The sequence below is a fragment of the Gracilinanus agilis genome, chromosome 6 (assembly GCF_016433145.1).
Source record: "Gracilinanus agilis isolate LMUSP501 chromosome 6, AgileGrace, whole genome shotgun sequence".
Taxonomy (NCBI): domain Eukaryota; kingdom Metazoa; phylum Chordata; class Mammalia; order Didelphimorphia; family Didelphidae; genus Gracilinanus; species Gracilinanus agilis.
In genome coordinates this window covers 41,767,958-41,774,713 of record NC_058135.1, presented here as the reverse complement: position 1 = coordinate 41,774,713, position 6,756 = coordinate 41,767,958, and positions in this window count along the sequence as shown.

The window sequence follows — 6,756 nt, the reverse complement described above, 5'->3', positions numbered from 1 at the left end:
TCAGATTTTACTAAAGATTCTGTAATAGTACAATACTAAAACCCATAGAAAGCAACATAAAGAACAAAGAAGACACCTACTTAACCTAGATATTCTCTCTAGAACTGCACAGAGTCAGCCTAAACACAAAGTCTGAAGTCAGAAAGTAGGTTGTGGAAGAGCGAGAAAATAAAAAAAGAATCCTATTGTAGAGATGGGGATGCTCAAGGCATAAACTCAGATGAGAAACATTCAAAAACATCTACAAGAAAAGTCTCAAAAGAAAAGCACAGCTTGCACTATTTTTCATGACAATTTCTAGAAAAGATGAAGCTAGAATTCTAAATTTCAAACTCTCTTTCATCTGAACTGATTAAAAGAGGGAAGAATGACACACAGCTGGACAGAAAAATACATTTCACTGAATAGGGAAATAGGAGGAAAAGGAAGAATGAAAGGGAGAAATAAGAAGGAAGATAGATTAAGAGTGGGATTAGTTCTAAGAAAGCAAATCTCTAAATAAGAAGGGTGGAATGAAAAGAAGAGTTTAGAACAAAAGACACAAATATGAGAACCTGTCTAGGTGAGGAGCAGGGTAAGAGAACCAGATTATACCAAACCAAAGTCACTTCCTTTTTCTTCTTTATAAAGTGGGAGCAGAAAATAATAAGAAAGAAGGAAAAGTGTAATAACCCTATCAATGAGATAAACTTACCCATAAAATGGAAGAGGAATAGAAGGCAGAATCTAACAATATGCTATTTTCAAGAAACATATTTGAAACATAGATTCACATACTGTTAAAATATGAGACTAGAACAAATTCTACTATGATTCAGCTGAAATTTAAAAAGTGGGGGGAGTTAGCAATATGATCTCAGACAAAGGAAGAACAAAAATAGACTTAGAAATTAGAAACTTTGCTGAAAAGGGCAATTCACAACAAATTAATATCAAGTCTAAACAAGTATGCACCTGTCTGCTAAATATATAAAGGAAAAATTTAATGAATTATAAAGAAAAATAGGCAGTAAAATTAAAATACTGGGTGACTTCACCTCTATGAAAAAAATCCCCCCAAAATAGAGCAGAAAAGCTGAAATATTAAAACATCTTTTATGATGTAATAAAAATTATATTCAATTAGAGGCCACTAAAGAAAGAATAAAAAAAATAATTGGAGACTAAATAAGGAACCAAGAATGAGTGAGTGAAAAAACAAATCATAGAAACAATAACTTCATTAAAGACAACAAATCATAGAAACAATAACTTCATTAAAGATAATGACAATGATGAGACAATATATAAAAAGTTTTTGGATACAGACAAAGCAGTCCTTTGGGGCTATTTTATCTCTTTTAAGACTTTCATAAATAAAAGAGAGAAAGAGTAGATAAGAAAATTAGGTTTGTAACTTAAAAAAACAACAATCATAACCTGGAAAGCAATAATTTATAATCCCATAATTAACAAAAATAGAAATCCTAAAAAAATCTAAGGATTCACAAAAGTGAAAGCAAAAAATTCTCCATTGAATTAATAAAACTAGAAACATTTATTTGAAATTCAACATATATAAAACATTAGATAATTCAGGGTTTTTTTTTTGTTTTTTTAATTTTAAACCCTTAACTTCTGTGTATTGACTTATAGGTGGAAGATTGGTAAGGGTAGGCAATGGGGGTCAAGTGACTTGCCCAGGGTCACAGAGCTGGGAAGTGTCTGAGGCCGGATCTGAACCTAGGACCTCCCGTCTCTAGGCCTGGCTCTCAATCCACTGAGCTACCCAGCTGCCCCCGATAATTCAGTTTTAAAAGGAAGAAATCAAATGAAATCAGTATGAAAAATGAAAAAGATGAATTCATAATCAATGAAAAAGAAATTAAAGAAATTGTTAGAAATTGCTTTGCCCTAGTATAAGCCATTAAAGCAATCTGAATAAATATTTAAATAAGATGTGCAAAGCAATAGAACAAGAAATAGAGGACTTAAATTTCTCAGAAAAAGAAATTGAACAAGCCCCCCCCCCCAAAGTTCCTAATGGATAATGACACAACAACCAAAACCAGATGGATTTATAAATTCTATCAAGTACTGATTACATGGGTCAATGGGGATATGATTGGGGATGTCAACTCTAAGCAATCACCCTAATGCAAATATTACTAATATGGAAATAGGTCTTGTCAATGACACATGTAAAACCCAATGGAATTTCTCGTTGGCTATGGGAGGAGGGTGGGAGAAGGTGGGAGAAGAACACAAATCATGTAACAATGGAAAAATATTCTAAATTAATTAATTAAATAAAAGATTTCAAATTAAAAAAAAAGAATTCAGACAATATCTGTCATTAAACAGATTTTAAGCTTAAAAAAAATTCTTTCATGTACACAAAAAATTCCAATACTACAAAAGTTGTTTGAAAAAATAGGAAAAAAATGTCACACCAAATTCCTTCTAAAATACAAATATAGTCTTGATACCTAAACTTAGTTGTTTTTGTTGGTATTCAGTCATTTCAGTCCTGTCTGACTCTTTGTGACCCCATTTTGAGTTTTCTTGGCAGAGATACTGGTGTGGTTTGCCATTTCCTTATTCAGCTCATTTTTTAGATGGGGAAATGAAGCAGAGTTAAGTGACTTATCCAAGGTCATACAACTAGTTAAGTGTTCAAGGACAGATGTGAATACAAGCCATCTTGACTCTAGGTCCAGCAGTATCTGGTATGCCACCTTGCTGCTTTTAGGTACCTAAACTAAGGAAGAATCAAAACAGTGAAACTGTAGACCAATATTCCTATATTGGTAAGGGGCAGCTAGGTGTTACAGAGACTAGTGCTCTGAGCCTGGAGTCAGGAAGATCTTAGTTCAAATTCAGTCTTAGACATTTACTAACTGTATGATCCTGGAGAGATCACTTAAACATTGGATGCCTCAGTTTCCCCATCTATAAAATGGGGAGAATAATAGCCCACCTCATAGGGGTCTTGTGAAACTCAAATGAATAATATTTATAAAGAGATTCTTACAGTATGTGATATATAATTGACACTTAATAAGTGCCCTTTTCCTTTTCTAGTGTAGATCTATGGAAAAATTTTAAATAAAATACTAGCAAGGAGACTATTATCTACAAAGGAGAATATTAATAAGTAATACATCACAAGGTTTTTACGCTATGACCAGTTTGAATTTATACCAAGAAGGCAGAGCTGGTTCAAACTTGAGAAAATTATAAATATATTGACTATATTAAAACCAAGAATGAAAATCATGTGATTATAAGAATAGATGCAGTTTTTGACAAGATACGCAACCAATTTCTCTTAAAACATTAGAAAACATTGGAGTAAACAGAATTTTCCTTAATAATGATGATTTTAGAACATAATATTGTGATAATTTAAATAATTATCATTAGAATTATTAGAATATCATATCACAATTATGACATTATAACAATAATTCTACCATAATTATTGTAATGATAACAATTATTATAATGTTGACATTATAAAATGAATATATACAAAGAGCATCAGTATCTGTAATGTGGACATTTACAGTACTATGAGATATGAAGCAAGAATGTCTTCCAGCACTATTACTATTTGATAGAGTACCAGAAATGTAAATTATATTGAAAAGACAAGAAAAAGAGAAACAGAGAAATTAAGTTTAGGCAAAGAGAAAACAAAATTATCACTTTTTTGCAGATTATATTATGGTTTACTTAGAGAACTTCAATGAACAATTTTAGCATAATTGATATAAAATAAACCCACATAAGTCATCAATATTTATATATTTAAGCCCAAATAGTAAAACAATGGCAACAATAACCAAATTAATTTGCTGGTTAAGTCTCATACCAAACTACTAAGAAACTACTTTATAGAATTGAAAAAAATAATAAAATTATCTGAAGGAATGTAACACCAAGAATCTTCAGAGAAATAATGAACAAAAAAGTAGGAAAGAAGATCTCATAGTACCAGATCTCAAATCATATTAGAAAGCAGCAATTGTGAAAAATGGAGAGGTTGATCAATGGAAAAGATTAGATATTGTGGAGATTAAAATTAATATGCAAAATACTAAATATTATATTTATAAATATTTTTAAAATAATAAACTAACAAAAGAGGCTAACTAAAAGGTACTAACCAGCTCACTCCCAGGAACCAAAGAGAAAGAGGGAAGAGTTACAGCCAACTATAAAACAATAACATGACCACGCAAACATGGAGGTACAGGAGAGATTAAAGGGAATTTTGGGAAAAACTAAGGGACTTATGGGGGATGAAGTCCCAGGTTCAAAATTTCCATTTATATATTATACAACATATAGATGTAAATGTGTATAGGAGCCTGGAGTTTTATAAAGCATAAATTCAAGCTATGAAGACTTACTATTCAACAAAAAACGTTGGGAAAATTGTAAAGCAAACTGGCAGAAATTAGGTTTGTACTAGCATCTCATACCCTATACCAAGATAAGCTCTAAATGCATATATAACTTGGACACAAAGGTTGACATCATAAATAAGAAGAGCAAGGAAGAAATTACTTAGATCTATGGATAGGAGAAGAGTTCATGACCAAGCAAGGGAATCACAGAAGTTAATATGGATGATTTTGATTACATAAAATTTAAAAGTTTGTCTACACTGGCCAATATGGCAGCAAAGGAAAGTAATAAATGTTGGAGATGTGGCAAAATTGGGACACTAATACACTGCTGATAGAGTTGTGAATTGATCTGACCATTCTGGAGGGCAATTTGGAACTATGCTCAAAGGGCTATAAAAGACTTCCTGCCCTTTGATCCAGCCATACCACTACTGGGTTTGTACCCCAAAGAGATCATAGGGGAAAAGACTTGTACAAAAATATTTATAGCCGCGCTATTTGTGGTGGCAAAAAATTTGGAAAACGAGAGTATGTCCATCGATTAGGGAATGGCTGAATAAATTGTGGTATCTGCTGGTGATGGAATACTATTGTGCTGAAAGGAATAATTAACTGGAGGAATTCCATGTAAACTGGAATGAACTCCGGGAATTGACGCAGAGTGAAAGGAACAGATCCAGGAGAACATTGTACACAGAGACTGATACTGATACTGTGGCACAATCGAATATAATGGACTTCTCTACTAGCAGCAATGCAAGGATCCAGAAAAATTCTGAGAAACTTATAAGAAAGAACGCTATCCACATCCAGATTAAGAACTGTGGAAACTGAAATGCATTAGAAAAATATATGATCAATCATGTAGTGTGGTAGGAATATAATTAGGGTTTTGATGTTAAAAGATCACTCTATGCAAATATGAATAACATGGAAATAGGTTTTGAACAATGATAAATGTATAAATCAGTGGAATTGCTTGTTGGCTTCAGGAGGGGGAAGGAAAAAGGGGAGAGAGGATCATGAATCATGTAACCATGGAAAAATATTCTAAATAAAAAAGGGGAAAAAAGATTTTAAAAAAGTTTGTCTACAAACAAAACTAATGTGGCTTAAATTAGAAGAGAAACAGGATTTGGGGGGGAAATCTCTTCTTTGACAAAGTGATCATTCTAAGATATGTAAGGAACTAAGTCATATTTATAAGAATAAGAGGTATACCACAAAATATAAATGATAAGAACATGATAAATCAGAAATGGTTTCTCAAAATAGCAAAAGGATATGAGTAGATAGTTTTCAGAGGAAGAAATCCAAGTTATCTATTGTCATGTGAAAAACTGCTCTAAATCACTAAAAAAATCCAAATTATAACAACTCCAAGGTTGTTTTATATATATATATATATATATATATATATATATATATATATGCAAAACTAGCAGAAAAAGGAAAATAACAAATGGTAGAGAGGCTGTGGGAAAACAAGTATTCTACTGCATTTTTTTTAAATTTTAAACCCTTAACTTCTATGTATTGACTTATAGGTGGAAGAGTGGTAAGGGTAGGCAATGGGGGTCAAGTGACTTCCCCAGGGTCACACAGCTGGGAAGTGTCTGAGGCCGGATTTGAACCTAGGACCTCCCGTCTCTAGGCCTGGCTCTCAATTTCTAATGCATTTTTGATAGAGTTATGAACTGGTCCAGTCATTATGAAAAACAATTAGGAACCATGCCCCCAAACATTATTTAATTGTGTTGACTTTTTGACAGAGCTACACCATAACCAAGTCAGTACTATAAAGAACTCAAATAAAAAGGAAAAAGATTCGTATGTACAAATCTATTTGGAAAAGCTTTTTTTTTTTTGTGAAGAATATTTGGAATAGGGGTCATAGACTGGAAAGTGCTAAACAATTTATGGAAATAATGAAGGAAACAGTTTCAAAAAGACCTGGGAAGGCTTTTATGGACTGATGCAGAGAGAAATTAGCAGAACCAGGAGAAAAATTCGTACAATAACAATATCATAAAGGTAAAAATTTTGAGAGGAACTCTGATCAATGCAATAACTGATTCCAGAAGACATATTGAAACCTGCTACTTACCACCTCACAGAGAGGTGAGGGACTCAGAATACAGACTGAGACACACATTTTTTGGATATTGCCAATGTGAGAATTTGTTTTGCTTTACTATTAATGCTTTTTAAGAGGATATCCCCCTTCTTATTCTCTGTAGAGGGTGGTTAGGTAGGAGGGGTAGAGGGTAAAATTTTGTTGATTAAAAAAAATTAATTAAAGAAACAAAGGGAAGCCCAAGGTTTTTTTTTAATATATAGATTATATTTTATAAAATTA